The sequence below is a fragment of the Molossus molossus genome, unplaced genomic scaffold, assembly GCF_014108415.1.
Source record: "Molossus molossus isolate mMolMol1 unplaced genomic scaffold, mMolMol1.p scaffold_m16_p_20, whole genome shotgun sequence".
Classification (NCBI taxonomy): domain Eukaryota; kingdom Metazoa; phylum Chordata; class Mammalia; order Chiroptera; family Molossidae; genus Molossus; species Molossus molossus.
In genome coordinates this window covers 502,604-518,644 of record NW_023425356.1, presented here as the reverse complement: position 1 = coordinate 518,644, position 16,041 = coordinate 502,604, and the positions used below count along the sequence as shown (strand labels likewise).

Here is a 16,041-nt window from a genome sequence, read left to right as displayed (position 1 = left end):
ATTCGTTTTTAGTGAGAGAGGAAGGGAGAGAGAGAAACATTGATGAGAGAGAACATTGACTAGCCGCCTTATGTATGCCCCCTACTGGGGACTTGGCCCACAACCCGGGCGTGTGCCCTGACTGGGAATGGAACGGAGACCTCTTGGGGCTGACTGGGCTGCAGCAACATAATCAAAGTTACACTGGAGAACTGAACTGATGCTGTGGCAAAGTAAATCCATTGTGTACAGGATATTCTTTTAAAGCTCCTCCATGATTTAAAAGAAAAAGATGGGTGATAGATATAAAGAACAGGAAGAAAAGCCAACGTGTGGAAAATTGGCCACCAGGAAGGAGAGACCACGTGAAATCAGCTATCATGTACCACTCTGTGTGTGCCAGGTAGTGTTTTAGTGCATTACGTCTATTTATGTAATTCCTGAAACAACCCAATGAAGTTATTTCTGTATTTCTGTGTCTACTTAACAACAAAGGAAACTGAGGCACAGATAAGTTGAATAACTTGCCGAAGGTCACATAGCCAGTAAATGGGGAAGCTAAGACTTCAATTTAGAAATGTGGCCCCCAACTCTAACTTCCAATCTCTAACACTAGACTCCCTAGTAAAGAGATAAGCAATTCTCTGGATTTAAGAAAGAATACATTAATCAACCAATGAATGCATAAATAAGTGGAACAACAAGTCAATGTTTTTCTTTTTAAAAAAAAATCAATAAAAAAGAAGAAAGAATACGTCTCATATTCCTTGCTGGTGAGTATGCAAAGTGATATGGTATTAGCAAAAGTATTAACAAACAGCCAGCTGATCAATAATTTTAGTTTCAATACATCACTAATTGCTTTCTATTTTTCAGGTTTTATTAAATACAAAGCTTTTTTTCTATTATTTTGGTATCTAACGTCAATCAAAGCTAACGTTCCAAATGACTTGGGGGATCATATATGCTTGATGAAAATGTGTGCACCAAAAAAAGAGAGAGACTGATATGTGTAAGTGATGGACAACAATAATGTAACCTAAAGGTTTGTGTTCATTTCACAAAGTCTACTTGTGTATGGGGTAGTGGTTATACTTGTTTGTGTTCTTTGTCATCTAGAATCTGAAACGGGCTACGTTGGGCTGTGTAGTCGTGGCCGAGTGGTTAAGGCGATGGACTAGAAATCCATTGGGGTTTCCCCGCGCAGGTTCGAATCCTGCCGACTACGGGGTTCTTTTGGCCAGCCTCCGTACAGATGCGGGTGTCCCCACCCCCAGAAACACTGGATGCTGACATTCTCAGCATGGCGTTTTCTTCCCCTACAGAAATGGCCCCGTTTCTCGGTTTATTGTCTTGGGTCCCTAAAGGATTCCATGGAATCAGTGGTTCAAGTAAGGAGTTCCTCTCCTTAGTACAGCGGCAGTTTCCCCTCCTTACCTCCCCCAGCTCGGTCCCCGTAGGAGACCGACTCGATATTCGACAGGGAGATGGAAGGACCTGTTTTGTATTCAGCCACCATATTACACTTGCAATCTCCTCCAAAACACCATCGCAGAAACAGAATAATGGTTGACGCACCAGGGCCCAGCATGTTGACACATAAAAGATAAAATAACAAAAGACAAATAATATAAAGTGTTATTAAGGGTGTAGAACAACTGGATTGTCACACATGGGAATATACATTTGTTCAATCACTTGCAAAAATCCTTTGGCTTGAACAAGTTTTATACTAAAACTTGAACAGATATTTACTGTGACTCTGCAATTCCATCCATGAATATGTCTACACAGCAGAAATCCCTATTTATGTTCACTGAAAAAAATACACACATATGTACGGCAGCACTATTTATCATAGTCCAAACTGGAAATAATCCAAATGCCTTTGTGTAGGAGGTGAACTTTAAGAAATGCTTAACATCTGGGCATGATTTTGATGAGTGGAGATGCCGGAAACATACCTGTCAGAACAAGAGCGAAATCCCGTGACCAAGGAAACTCAGAATAAGAGGGGCCAGGAGGGCCTAGGACACTGCATTTGGCACCCTGCTAGCTTCCCTTCTGCTCCACTCCTTCTCCTTTTTTGCTTTTCAGCATGTTCTTTGCTTCCACTGGGACCTTTTTTCCCCACTTTCTTCTTCATGGGAACCAAAGTTCTGAATCTCTGAATTTATACTTTGTTTTCCAAATCACAACAATAAAGCCCAGATAAATGTTCTTGGCCCCTGAATGTGCTGGAGAAGGTATGAAGAGAGGGCTGGGACCAGAGAACTTGGCCCTGGAGTCTTTAAGCTGTAAGATGGAGGCATTGAACATGAGCACTAGCAGGAAACTGCCACCGAAATTGTGAGCTTTTCTCTAACTGATCTGGTTTTCATTTTTTAAATCCCATGTCTTTACAATCTATGTTCTTTGGCTCTCAGTTCTAGCTGTCATTGGGTCAAAACAGATGAGTATGAAAAAGGAAACCAAGACTTGCAAATGTCATACTATGAAACACGACAGACAAAATGCACCAAACCATGATATGCAAGACAAACTACCTAAGTGCAACGTCTTTTTATACCCCTTTGTATATTTCACGGCAGTGCCAGCACCTGCACCCCAGGAGCGGGTGGAGTCTGGCTGTGTCGTGTAACAGAGGAAAACGGAATTGCTTTCTTAAATCAGGCTTAATACTAAGTGATGTTTACACCATAATAGAGCCACTGTTCCATTTGAGATTGATGTCAGTGTTTCAGACCCAACAGTCTGAAATTGGTTATTTGACCTAGGTAAACAGGTCACAATAAACAATATACGGTGAATAAAAGGTGAAGAATGGAGGATAAAAAAAAAGCGGTACCCACTGGGAGCTGAACCTGCATAGAAATCACGAAGGGGTTTTAAGGCTAGCACCTTAACCACTCAACTATGACCACCTATCCAGTCAGGTTCCTTTTTGACTATGTAGGTCTGGGAAGTGGTATGCTGCTCAATCTAGTTAGTCATGGAAACACCTTTTTTCTATAATGTGATATTGAAAGAGGTCTGGGTAATTATTGGGTCTGGTAACAGAATTTCCTATGTCCATTCAGGGCTTCTTACTCTTGGATGAAATGAAATCTACAGCAAATTAAAAAGCAGTCTAGGAAGCTGGAATTCAAAGAAGCATCCTGGGATGAGAGGTTCAAACTTTCTAGGCCCCAATCACTACTGACACCCATTTCCAGGTGTTGGTTGGAGCTGAGGGGACCCTAGCTTCAGACCTGCTAATGCTTTGAAACTGGAGACAGGATGACAAAACTTGAGGGCATCAGAAATGGTACAGTAATCTCATTTACTTTCAGAGCTAAACACTAAAATGAGAATGTCTCTGATGGCCTTAGACTGCTTTGCCCGTTCCCTGCTTTAAAAGAACTGGCTTAAACCAGGCCTGAGTGCGGGAGCAGGTGAGAGGGGGGAGGGTCCAAGAGTGGAAGAAAGTGATGCTGGAAGAACTCATCCCTCAGGAAAAGCTCTCCTCTTCGCCTTCCCCAGGGAGGGCAGTCTGAAACCAGTGAACAGAGAGAAGTGGCTTAGAGAACAGGTTTTCCAGCCTGAACACATTCTCCATCCCTCCTAACACAGAGACTAAATCCATGCTAATGGGGTTGCTTCTGGGCGTAGAGGCATGATTCAGTGAGGTGCTGCAGATTTGCTGGAGCCTGTGCGGCAATGACAGTGAGGGTGAAGTGAACCGTAGGGCGGGAAGGAGGGAGAAACACAGAGCAGAGATGGGCAGAAGGAGGAGATAATGAAGAAAATGGGAAACACCTTTAACATAGAAATGTTGGGATTGGGCAAGTGGATGGGAATCAGGAATATCAAGTATTGCTAGCCCTGTAGGCATGAGCAGAGTGGCGCAGCGGAAGCGTGCTGGGCCCATAACCCAGAGGTCGATGGATCGAAACCATCCTCTGCTATTCTTTTTTCCTCCCATGCCTGCAGAGCCATCCTGCTTCTTTCACTACAAAGCAGAAATCCTAGTCAAAGGGAAGGAGACAGCCCCACAACCTTCTTGTTCTCTTTCTTTTAAGACAGGGTGACCTCATTTTGGGGGCTCCCACTATGTCCAAAGCTCACAGAATAAATGAAGTTCCTCCCAAGTCTCAATTATTTCTGACTAAACTGCCTGCTCACTCACTCCTTGCTGGGCTCCCACTTAGAGGTACTCAGAAATATGTGATGCATCGGGCATGCTTATTCCTCCACTGCTGGGTGGTCTTGTCCTTAGAGGCAGTGGAATCCAGGTACACGGTGAAAGGGAAGGTCAGAGAAGAACCTGGAATAAATGGAATTTCTGTGTGTGGGTGGAGGCATACTGTGGATTGACATGATTTCACCTTATCCTAGAGGAGGGGAAACAGAGGAGAAAATGTTCAACTGGGAGATTCTGGAAGAAGAGCAGAGAGAGGAGGGAGAGGATGGGAGAGATGAGGAAAGAGACCCAGGATGGGTCAGCAAATGTTACCCAAAGATATCTTGGGGAAGGAAATAATGAAGAAAATGGCTGATTTAATGCATTAGAATAGAAATATAAAGAAGAGATTACTTACAAAGCTGAAATTTTATCTGAAGAAAAAACAGATAAAATTGCTGAACCCTTGAGTAAACTGATAAAGTAATAATAAAGAAAGAAGACAGACATGCAGCTGCTGACAGAAATGGGGAGGAGAAGGACATGTCTAGCAGACTTCAAAAGTGAAAAAGGCTTAATGGTCAGAGAAGTGAATGGCAAGTGGCCAAGGCAGAGATAGACTGAATCCTCCTGGGAATTCCTGGGAAGATACTCAGCTGGGGTTAGCATTCCTTTAATACATTAACCCATAGTTGTTAATCATACAGTGGTATTTTGCATCTGAACTCTGTGCCCAGAATGAGTCAAAACCTCACCTCATATTTAGTCTCTCTCTCTTCATCTCCACCCTGGACCCCAGGACAAAGCAGCCTGGCATGATTTTGTTAACTCCTTTTGACTGGGTTACAAATAACATGGCTTTTACTAATTTTTTTAATTGTGTAGTTTTTTGCTTATTAATAACCAATTTGGATTCACAATTTGGTGACCATCACTGTGAGTCTTGGCTTTTACTGTAGATGATCCAAGATTTCTTGGAATTTCCTTTTCTACGTTCTTGTAGAAGGGTCCAGCTGCTTGGAGAGCAAGCACTGCTTTCTTCAGGAAAGCCTGCTTTCGAAGCAGGGCTTTGACTGCGGGAAACATGAAGGCACCACCAAAGCCTAGGCTCTCTTTTGTGTGTGTGAACACCATGAGGACTGTGGTCTAATTCCTTTTTTTTTAAAAAAAAAGTAATAAAGGATGAAAAAGTAATATTACCCCTTGACCCCTCTGTTTGGGGGAACATGTGGGGTCTTTCACTGGGACCAAGAAGAAGTAGGTTGGGTATTGTTCCTCCAGGGAGACACAGACAGCTCATTCTCATTTGAGAGATTTCCAAAGAAGGTGCTGCAGTGGGCAGGAAAGACCCCAATGGATTTTTAGCCCATCACCTTAACCATTCCACCACAAACTACACATGAGGCCACTTGCTCATAACCCTAAGAAGCTGCAGTAAACTTCAGCTCTCTTCAAGAGGTCAGACATTTCACCAGAAAGGGCATTTGCTGTCGTTTTTTACTCTCACATCATGATGCTTCTTTTCTTCCTTATAAAATAAATTCCATTAAACCAGAGAGGAATTCTGTTCCTGAATCTTCACAGATGCAGGTGTGTTAGGACTTAAGGAACTCAAAGGGGATGTGAGGGTCAACATTGAATTAGGCCATTTGGGTGGACAGTGCTTTGGGGGGAAAGAGAGGCCAGGTAGGTCCCACCAAAATTTGAACTCGGACCACTGGATTCAGAGTCCAGAACGCTAACCATTACACCTTGGAACCTCACCAGTGGTAAGTTTTCCTACAATTGTATATGATGAGTTAGAGAAATTCTACTGAAAACAGCCTAGTTTGTCAGTTAAAATTTTTAGTTTATTCCATATGACTCCCTTTTGAAGAAAATCATAAGAGATTTTATCTTATTTTATTTATCTTAATGTTATTTTTTGCCAAGTACCCGAACCCATTAAGTCTACCCCCATAATTAACTCGGAAACTTGGTGACTGAGCATTTCTTGGATATAGCATCCCTGGCCTAAACGTCTTTTAATGATTATACGATTTAATGCTTAAAATCTTGGTGCAGTTGGTATTTTTAGTACCTATATAGACAGATAAACTGAACTTAAATGTTTCATATCTCTTATCTGTAACTCCGCTCAATTTCAACCTTGAGATATTTTTCTCCATCTAGATTATGTAGTTATCAGGCCCCTCTCCTATAAGAAAACAAGCTTTAATGTATCGATGTCCAGGCAATTCACGGAGGAAAACTTGCGAAAGTGCTTTTGAGAGAAAATGGGAGAGTTGTGCTTGAAAAAGTCTAAATTTTGTCACGTGTAGCGATAGGTGAAGAGTGTATCAAAGACGCGGCATTTCAGGGTCATCCTGCTCGCCTCCACCGACAGTGAAAGCTCCTAGCTGCCCTGAAGGCGTCCTTACTGCTGTCGCGCAGAGACCTTTACCCAGACCCAGTTACAGAGCAAGCTCCAGGATGGGCAGGTGGGTTCCTTCCGGTCCACCCTCCCGGTCCCGCAGAGCCCCACCCCCTTCAGCCTGGTCCGGGCCCGCGGAACACCCGGGACGCCCTGCCAAGCAGCTCTCTGCCCTCAGCTGTCAGCTGCGCCTGGGAGTCTGTGCGGGTTGGATTTCCAGCGGCTGTGCAGGCATCTCTCAGGGCTGCATAACGACTTCTAACACAGTGAAAGAGACCCTGCCACTCAGCGAGGAGGTGCGGTGATCCCCCTCACCCCTCGGCTGAACAAAGAGCCTCCTGCGCACTGCTCGCAGACTCCCTGGCCGCCACTGCGCTCGGGGCTCTCCCCCACCGCGCGCACTGCAGAACCGAACTCTCCTGCTAACATGGGTGAGCAGACGTGCAAAGGAGACCCACCTCTCCTTCCAATTGTCTCAGTGATCAAAAACGAATAAATGAACACAAGAAATTTGCAAAAATCCCTATTCCATGCAAAACCCTTATAGTGCGCACCTTCTAAGGGCTGGGACCTTGTACCAGGCTCTGGGTTGTGTTCACCCAACATAACTGGGTATGTATGATCTCCAGCGCCTGAAGAAAGTGTTATCCTGTCACTCACAGGAGCACAGAAAGAAAACAGCCAAAGGAAATAATGTTAAGAGGAGTGTAGAAGAAGCGCTTGCAACGTACAGAGATAACCATCCTTTCATTAGTAAACAAGCTAGTACCTCAGATGGGTTATAGCAGGTGTCCCTCCGGGTAGTCACTTCTTGGTCTAGGGCTCTTCTAAAAAATGTATATAAAAATGAAAAGCAGGACGAAGGAATTGGGAAGAGGAGAAATTAGAATAAAAACAAACCAAAGGAATCAAGGAGAGAAATATATTTTTCAAAGTTCTTATTGTGGAAAAAAGTCATTAGATGAGCGCCTTCTTCAAGATCATTTGTTTAGCTAGTTTTATGGAATTGTCCTGGAGGGCAAGGTGCTGGAGACATGGTGAACAAGACAAAGGCACAGTCCCTATCCCTGAGCAGGTTAGTGTCCACTGGGAGTGGAGGTCCCTAAACGTGTCCATAAAGTAAAGCCCGCCCAGGGTATGTTGGGGAAAGTGCTCATTTCTGACAGTCTAACCGCACTGATAAAATGAAGAACTAAAACATGAATAAAAATAGACATTTTTTATTTGCACAAGAATTGGTAATACTACTCAACAGAAAGAGCTGGTCCATGACCTTCTGTACACAGAATGCAAAATATAGCGAAGCATATGGACCCTGGCTAATAAAAAGGAAGTGGTTTCTCTCTGCCAGCAACAAAATAATAAAATATAAAAGGGAAGATGAAGAATAATTTCTGTAATGGACTCAGAATTATGGCTCAGACAAGCCTCTGTGCATTGACTTCTAGGGGAAGTGCCAGCATTGGGCGCTGCTGTGGGGCTGTCCTCAATATGTGGGTGACCACTGGTTGTCATGGGGCAAGAGCTGCTGAGCCTGTGTAGAGAAGCCGCTTGTACACGTTAAAAATAATTTTCTTGGGGCCTCATGGCCACTGAAAGGCATTTAATGCATTTCTCAAAACAGTAAGATAAAGCTGGCTATTTCTTCCCTGTTCCTTTAATGGACTGTGAAGTTAATAGGAAAGATTTGTAAAACTTGTGTGTGTTTACCACCCCACAGCATATGGAATGGAAACTTATGCACCCTCTCACACAAGATGAACCCAGACAGGAACCACCTAGCAAAGCATTGCATGGAATTCACAAAACTATGGAAGACTCTGTGCTCCATCCTAAGAACCCGCCATCTCCTGCATTTGGGTTTCTCCTTTATATCATGCAGCCTAATTGTAACAGTAATAAGAAGCAAAATCACTCAAGTAATATTAAGCATAAAGCTGCTAAAGAAGCATTCTCTTTAAATTCAGGCTGCATGATTTATTAACCTCAATATTGTAAATTAGGAGGCAAAGGTGCACCCACACCTGATGCTGAGAGTCCAGTCAAACCAGTTGTCCTTGTCTCTCTCTCATCTCAAAGTGGTTATGCAATGTGGGTTCCAGATCATGCAGTGGAGAGACCAGAGTTAGACAGATCTAGGCCAGGGCCAGTGGATTCAATCAGGTTCATTTTTAAGCCATTTTACATCCCCAACAATAAAAATAATAATTATCAAAGCAACAAAATGCAGTAAGAAAATTCAAGTAAATGTGCTGCTAAGTGTTGTATTAAACATCACGATCCTAGAAAGAGTCCAGATTGGAGCACTCAGCACTATAAAGATATCAACTCCACCAAATTGATCTGTAGAGCCAGTGCATTTTTAGTAACAGTACCATCAGGTTTTGTTCTGTTTGTCTGGAGACTAATAAATTGACTAAAATATAATATTAAAGGAAAGGGGGCAAAAGTAGCTCAAGTTGTCTTTAAAAAGGAAAGCAAAATTAGCTTACTTTACCAAATACTAAAAATATAAATGTAGCATAATTAAGACATTGTCCATGGACAGACAATGACACTAAATAGAATTCAGACTCATACTCCCACACTCCATACCATGCTTTTTGAGCAAGGGAGCACTTCAGAAATAGTGAAAATGAATAGTCTCTGCATAATTTGTGAATATGGGGAGCGAGAGTGATCAAATGACTACAGCCAGGCGGAAAAATTAAATTGACCCCTTTAACACAGTATCCACAAAGCCAGTTCCAGATAAACTGTAGATCTGAATGTAAAAGTTAAATAAAAAGAAGGAAAGAAAGCTTCTAGAAACAAAATAGGGGTATATCTTTATGACTTTGAAGTTGGGAGATATTTTCTAAATTTGGCATAACAGTACCACAGAGGGTCTCCTGTCCATCTGGATCATCAACTTCTGCAGTCCTGATATTTTTTTTCTTGTACTTTTCATAAAAATAAAATTCCCCTGCAGTTTTTCTCCTGTCTCCTTCTGGAACTGCCAGTCATCAGAAGACATTGAATCTCCTGAATTGGTTTTCCAGTGTTCTTATCACTACTATTTTCTATCTTTCATGTCTTTCTAGTTTTTTGTGTGTTTTTTTTAAGTTTTTCTAAACTTTACCTTCAAATAGTCCATTAACTGCTCTTTTTTTTCTGCCGTCGTATTCTTTATTTCCAAGAGATCTGGGTCTCTCATCATCATAAAAAAAAAAAATTCTCAAGTTTCCATTCCCAATTTATACTATGATACATTTTAAAATAAAATAAAAATAGCTTCCATTTTTGTGGCATAGACTATCCTCTACAACTTATCTGAGTAACACTTTCACTACATTGTCTCTTTTTGGAAAAGTTTACTTGAACAGGGTTTAGGAAAGAGAAACTTGTAGACAGCCTTGAACCCTGCCCCTCCAACATACTTTTTGAGGAAAGAACCCTATTCTTTTGGCATTTTGTAAGCAGCACGTGGGAGAGAAGGGGATCAGGGGTTCGCGGGGCTGAGACACAACACGTTTAGGTAAGAAGTGCGAGGTCACTGTGGTTGGATAAGAGGGAAGACAAGTATGAGACAGGTACAGGTACTCTCTCTCCGTGAACAACTTAACATAAAGAAAAGCTCTCAGACGTAGTCGGCAGGATTCGAACCTGCGCGGGGAAACCCCAATGGATTTCTAGTCCATCGCCTTAACCACTCGGCCACGACTACAGATACAAGGAGTCTCTTCTCAAATTATGAAGGGGAATAGGATAGCTGTAACTATAAGACATTTGTGTAGATAAGACGTGTGTTCAGCAAGCTGGGCAAATTCCTTGGGTGAATAAATCGTAGAATAGGAGGGCACAGTCCCCGACAGCCCGACAGTGGGGCGCTGGGCTGAAAGCACAGGTACGCACTGCACAGGTATCTTTGTTTGGAGACAAGTTCAGGTCAGTTCATCAGCCTCGTGGATGAGCTGGGATCGTGGTGTGTGCTGGACTCTCCAAAATGAAGTCGAATTCACTGAGCATCAAGGTGGAGTCAGGGTGACCCCGGTTTCAGGCCTGAATGAGATTGACTCTTCTGCTAGGACTTTTCAGGAGGCCAGCCTCCTGGCTGTATGGTGCTGAGCTTTATGGGCTCCTGGGAGGGGAGTGCTCCCGCTGACTCAGGGTCTAAGGTGGAGGAAGAGAAAACCGATGCTGAAAACCAGCCCTGGACCCCCTCACCAGGCATCCCTAGACACCTCGGTTCACACAAAGTGTTCACTTCCTTGGTTTTGGGAAAATGCTCTGTAAATGCCAACACGCTTTCACTTTCCAGACGTGCTAAGAAGAAACTTTCCAGGTATTGCCGGTCTGTGAGTTTCATTTCCTATGAGACAGTAGCTGCTTTCTAGAAAAAAAAAACAAAACAACAAAAAAACCCTGCCTGGTTTAATTTGGGGCTCGTTTTCTCTAAATCTAACCACAGGGTACATTTCCCGTTTCCCCTTTTACGTTTGTAACTCGCTGGTTCCTTCATCTGAATTTCCAAATGCTGGACAGAATTAATTCAGAACAAAATGGTTAAATGTGGATGCCAGATTCCAGGATGCAAAGATAGGTTACCACTTTATGACCAATAAACTGCTAATGTGTGAGAAGCCAGAGTTAATAAAAATGATGCATCTTGAGAAAGCTGACATAATTGCTTGAACTTAATATATTTAACCAGAAGTAACAACATTTTTTGTGGGAATCCTAATTAAAAATAAAATATTTTCCTTTTATCTATGTACAGAAAAGATGAGCTGTTCCATGACTGATAAGCAGAAGAAATATGGTCATGGGAAGTAAGAACACATTACTCACCCCAAGTGCTCACAGATTCAGAGCATTTCTGATTTGTTTTTCCATTGGCAGTCTTTGAAAAATTCACAGAAATTTTCTTTAAAAGATTTCCCAACATATTTTAAATCTTTATTTTCTGCCTGTCGCTGTAAGAGATATTTGGGGGGGGGGGGGAAGACCTCAGTCATGAGAGTTTCTAAAAATTTTTTTAAAGTTGCAACTTTTTGTTATGAATATAAAATACCATAAAAAAGTTATTTATCAAAGTACGCATGCAAAATAATTTTAAGGTCTAATTAAACGTCAGTTGAGACTGGTAGAGAAGCCTCCATGAATTCTACAAACTTCTAACTAGTGGCAATTCTTTAAGAACAAATTCAAGGCTCATATGATTGTGAAGGGCATTAGAAAAGACAGTTAACCAAACCAAGGACTGCTAAGGAGAAGTTCAACAACATCAAAGTCCTTGGGTCTGCATTTAGAGAATTTATTTGTCTTGTGCCGAGTGAAATAAATGTTTCTCCTTGATTAGAAAAACTTGGGTAATGATGACTCACTCACACTGGGATGGAGGGCAAAGTGGAGAAAGCAAACTGTGTTTTTGCAGATAGTCGGTTCAGAGCTCCTGTTTTGTCCTGCAAGTTTCAGAATTATTATTTTCTTTTCTGGATGCTACATAGCCTTGAGAGGTCCAGGCCGGAGACACTCCTTTCAAGCACTATCATTACACATTGGTGTGTGAAAATTTCCTGCACGCCTTGGTACACACTGGGGCGGGAGGGATTCCTCTGCGTGCTTTATGCACTGATTAATTTTATATACATGTTCTATTTCTAACTTTTCCCATAACCATCATTATTTTATTTATATATCCTTTAAATGCTGAACAATACTTCATCTCATGATGTGCATCTACCATATTTCGCCTTTGTGTACTGCCAAGAAGGCGCCTTTGTATTTCCTGACATAGGTAACTCTGCCCAAATATCCTCATATACATCTCTTCGGGGACATGTGTGAAATTTCCCTGGTTATATCCCAAAGGACATAACAGTTAAAGATTATGTCAAGCATATATCCAGATTGGGTTGATTGGCACCTGGTTGCTATCCAGAATGAATGTAGCATTTCCAACAGAATTGAGCACCCACTGACTATCTGTGGCATTATGGAACTTAGCGTCTAAGAGTCATACAATGATATCCCAGTGAGTTTGTGTCTCTCACATAATGGATGACTGAGCACTTTATGATTGTTGAGGTTATTAACTTTTTCCTATGAACTGTTCATCTCTACTGCCTGCTCCCTGATTGTATTTACTGCTTTTAACTTAAGGTTTACAGACAATTCTTTTTTTTTAAATTTTTTAATCTTTATTGTTGAATGTATTACAGATGTTCCTCATTTTCCCCCCATTGACCCCCTTCTCCCCACTCCCACCTCCCTCCTGCCTTTTCCCACACTGTTGTCTGTGTCCATTGGTTATGCATATAAGTTCTTTGGTTTATTTCTTCCCACCCCCCAGTCCCCTTCTCTTTGAGGTTTGTCAGTCTAGCAACCAATTTGTTCCTAATCCCTTCACCTTTTTCACCCATTCTCCCAACCCCCCTCCCATCTGGCAACCAACAAAATGTTCTCTGGATCTATGAGATTGTTTCTGTTCTACCTGTTCATTTTGTTTGTTGATTCAATTGTCAATAGATATGTATTTTGTTTGTTCATATATTTTATCTTTTTCTTCAAAAAGACCCGTCAACATTTCATATAATAACGGTTTGGTGGTGATGAACTCCTTTAGCTTTTTCTTATCTGGGAAACTCTTTATATAGCCATTGATTCTAAATGACAGCTCTGCAGGATAGAGTAATCTTGGTTGTAGGTCCTTGCTTTTCATCACTCTGAATATTTCTTGCCACTCCCTTCTGGCCTGCAAAGTTTCTTTTGAGAAATCAGCTGACAGTCTTATGGGAACTACCTTGTAGGTAATTATCTGCTTTTCTCTTGCTGCTTTTAAGATACTCTCTTTGTCTTGAACCTTTTGCATTTTGATGACGATGTGTCTTGGTGTGGGCCTCTTGGGGTTCATCTTGTTTGGGACTCTCTGTGCTTCCTGGACTTGTATGTCTGTTTCCTTCACCAAGTTAGGGAAGTTTTCTGTCATTATTGTTTCAAATAGGTTTTTGATTTCTTGTTCTCTCTCTTCTCCTTCTGGCACCCCCAAGATGCTAATGTTGGCATGCATGAAGTTGTCCCAAAGGCTCCTTACACTATCCTCATTTTTTTGGATTCTTTTCTCTTTTTGCTGTTCTGATTGAGTGTTTTTTCCTTCCTTATATTCCAAATCGATGGTTTGCTTCTTGGCTTTACCTTCTCTACTATTGAATCTGTGTAAATTATTCTTTATTTCAGTTAGTGCCTCCTTCATTTCTGACTGTGCATCCTTCATTTCTGACTGGTCCTCTTGAGGCCCTCACTAAGTTCACTGAGGTTCTAAGTTCATTGAGCATCCTAATAAGCAGTATTTTGAACTCAGCATCTGTTAGGTTGCTTATCTCCATCTTGCTTAATTCTTTTCCTGGAGATTTGTTCTGTTCTTTCATTTGGGACCTGTTTGTTTCCTCATTATGGCTGCCTCCCTGTGTTTGTTTCTATGTATTACTTAACGAGAGGTATGGGGCTAGCTGAGACTAGATGCTGCTTGTTTGAAAGAATTTAGGAAAACCTGAAGCAGGATCCGAGACAGGCCAATCCTATGGTTAAGCAAGTGGCAACAGCTTGGGTGGGCCCGAAAGTTGGGTGGGGCAGGGCCTCAGGGAGTCACCAGGGCGGGGCTACCAGTGTGAGCCAGGTTGCTGGAGTCCCAGATATGGCGACTGTCTGCTGCCCCAGGGAAGGGCTCACCAAAGGAACAAAGGCCTTTGACAGCACGTTTGTCCTGGAGAAAGCCCTCTTTCCAGCCCTTGCTCCAGTGCCAAACAGCTCAGTTCTTCCCTGTGTGTCTCTGGTGCCCCTCGAGCTGCCTCCCCTCCGAGCTTAGAGGGAGAGAGTCCGATAAGTCCGTGCGCGGGCCCTTTAGGGAGCTGCCTGGGGCTCCATCTGCCTCAGCCTCCCTGAGCCTCAGTTCCCGCTGGTTTTTCCAGCCAGAGTGATGGGGATTCTCTTCCTGGCACTGGAACCCTGAGCGGGGCACCTGGTGTGGGACGGGGACCCCTCAGTCCTCAGGGAGGACCTTCCCAGCCGCGGTGTCCTCCTGATTTTTATCCGCCACACGTGGGTGTGGGCCCAGCCCATCCCCTCCGCCCTCCTACCAGTCTCGATGCAGCTGCTCCTTTAATTCCGTAGTTGTAGGACTTCCGTTCAGCTCAATTTCAGGCGGTTTTGAATGATGGTTGTTCTGTAGTTTAGTTGTAACTTTGATGTGGCTGTGGGAGGACGCGATACTGCGTTTACCTACCCGCCATCCTGACCGGAAGTCTCAGACAATTCTTGTGTATTAATACTTTACCAGTCCCAAATCATTGTCTTGTGATTTAATAATATCATCTTTTGTGTTCAGACCTGTGTCTTGCACGGTGACATCTTTTGTGTCACCGTGCAAGACACAGTGACAGAGAGAAAGCAAAGGCCACTGCCTAAATGCCCTGCATGAAACCTACGTTCTCCTTGATGTCCTTCTCTGTGTATCCTCACCACCTTTATTACCTTTTATCTGCAAGAACCGTCAGCCCTTCGTGCCGATCTGTTGGTACACAAGGTCCATACAGGCCTCCAGCTCATTGTTGCAGTTTCTGAGTCCTCATTCCTGATGGCTCAGGGTGTAGAAGCTCTTACCTGGCAATTCAGGAGAATATCTCCCAAAGTGCAAATGTGAAACAGTGGGGAGAATAATCCACTGTTTCCAGAAGATGAATAAATATTTCTCCAAGCTGCTTTTTGGTCCCACTTCCTTCATCTCACTAGAATTAAATTCAATTTTGACCAGTTTAGTTTAATGTAATCTAGATGAGTGCTTTAACCAGGCACTGCTGAGCAAATCAGGCCTGTAATGGGTTTTGCCAGGCAGATACACAGACAGAGGCTGGGGATTTCTGTAGAACACTGATAGCAGGAGAGAAAGAATCAAAAAGCCACATGTCAGAAAGAATTGGGCTTACATTGCACTTGACATCCTATGGGAGTAAAACTAGACTCTGTCACTCTCACACCTGAAGGTGTCATTCCCACCCCTACCCATGTATGGTAAGTGAAGCCTCGACTTCTGAATAAGAACATCTAAGCCACTGAAAATGGGCCAGTGCATAGACAGGTTAGGTCGATGCTCATGGGAATGCAACAACAGGGCAGAAATAGATATGAAAATGTGCTGAAATATTTCGTGGGGTCCAAAGATAAGTAGTCATGAGAGGACATCCACAAGGAACCTGATCTGAGAGTGAGGGAAAAAATTGCTTGGGGCATTTGGTCAGTTGTGGGAGCTGGTGCTAATAATCCCACGTTCCAGGCCACAATTTTATCTTACCCCACCTTCCATGCATGCCTTAGAAAACCAAAAGTATGAGTGAAGCGACAGGGTGACAGGAGAGAGGGCTGGTGAGGTGGCTGGATGTGAGTCCAGCTGTGGCAGGAGGCCCTGCTTCGGTGCTGGGACGGCGCAGCCTGCACTGTGGCAGAAGACAAG

The 16,041-nt window shown here is 42.9% G+C and overlaps 3 non-coding genes across 3 annotated transcripts; 2 read left to right on the top strand and 1 right to left on the bottom strand.

Annotated features, from left to right (window-relative positions):
- Positions 1 to 1,125: 1,125 nt before the first annotated feature.
- Positions 1,126 to 1,207, top strand: TRNAS-AGA. The gene has a single exon. It is a non-coding gene; the product is annotated as a tRNA-Ser (tRNA).
- Positions 1,208 to 3,854: 2,647 nt separating this feature from the next.
- Positions 3,855 to 3,926, top strand: TRNAM-CAU. Its single transcript has one exon. It is a non-coding gene; the product is annotated as a tRNA-Met (tRNA).
- A 6,252-nt stretch (positions 3,927 to 10,178) lies between these two features.
- TRNAS-AGA lies at positions 10,179 to 10,260 on the bottom strand. Its single transcript has one exon. It is a non-coding gene; the product is annotated as a tRNA-Ser (tRNA).
- Between the last annotated feature and the right edge of the window lie 5,781 nt (positions 10,261 to 16,041).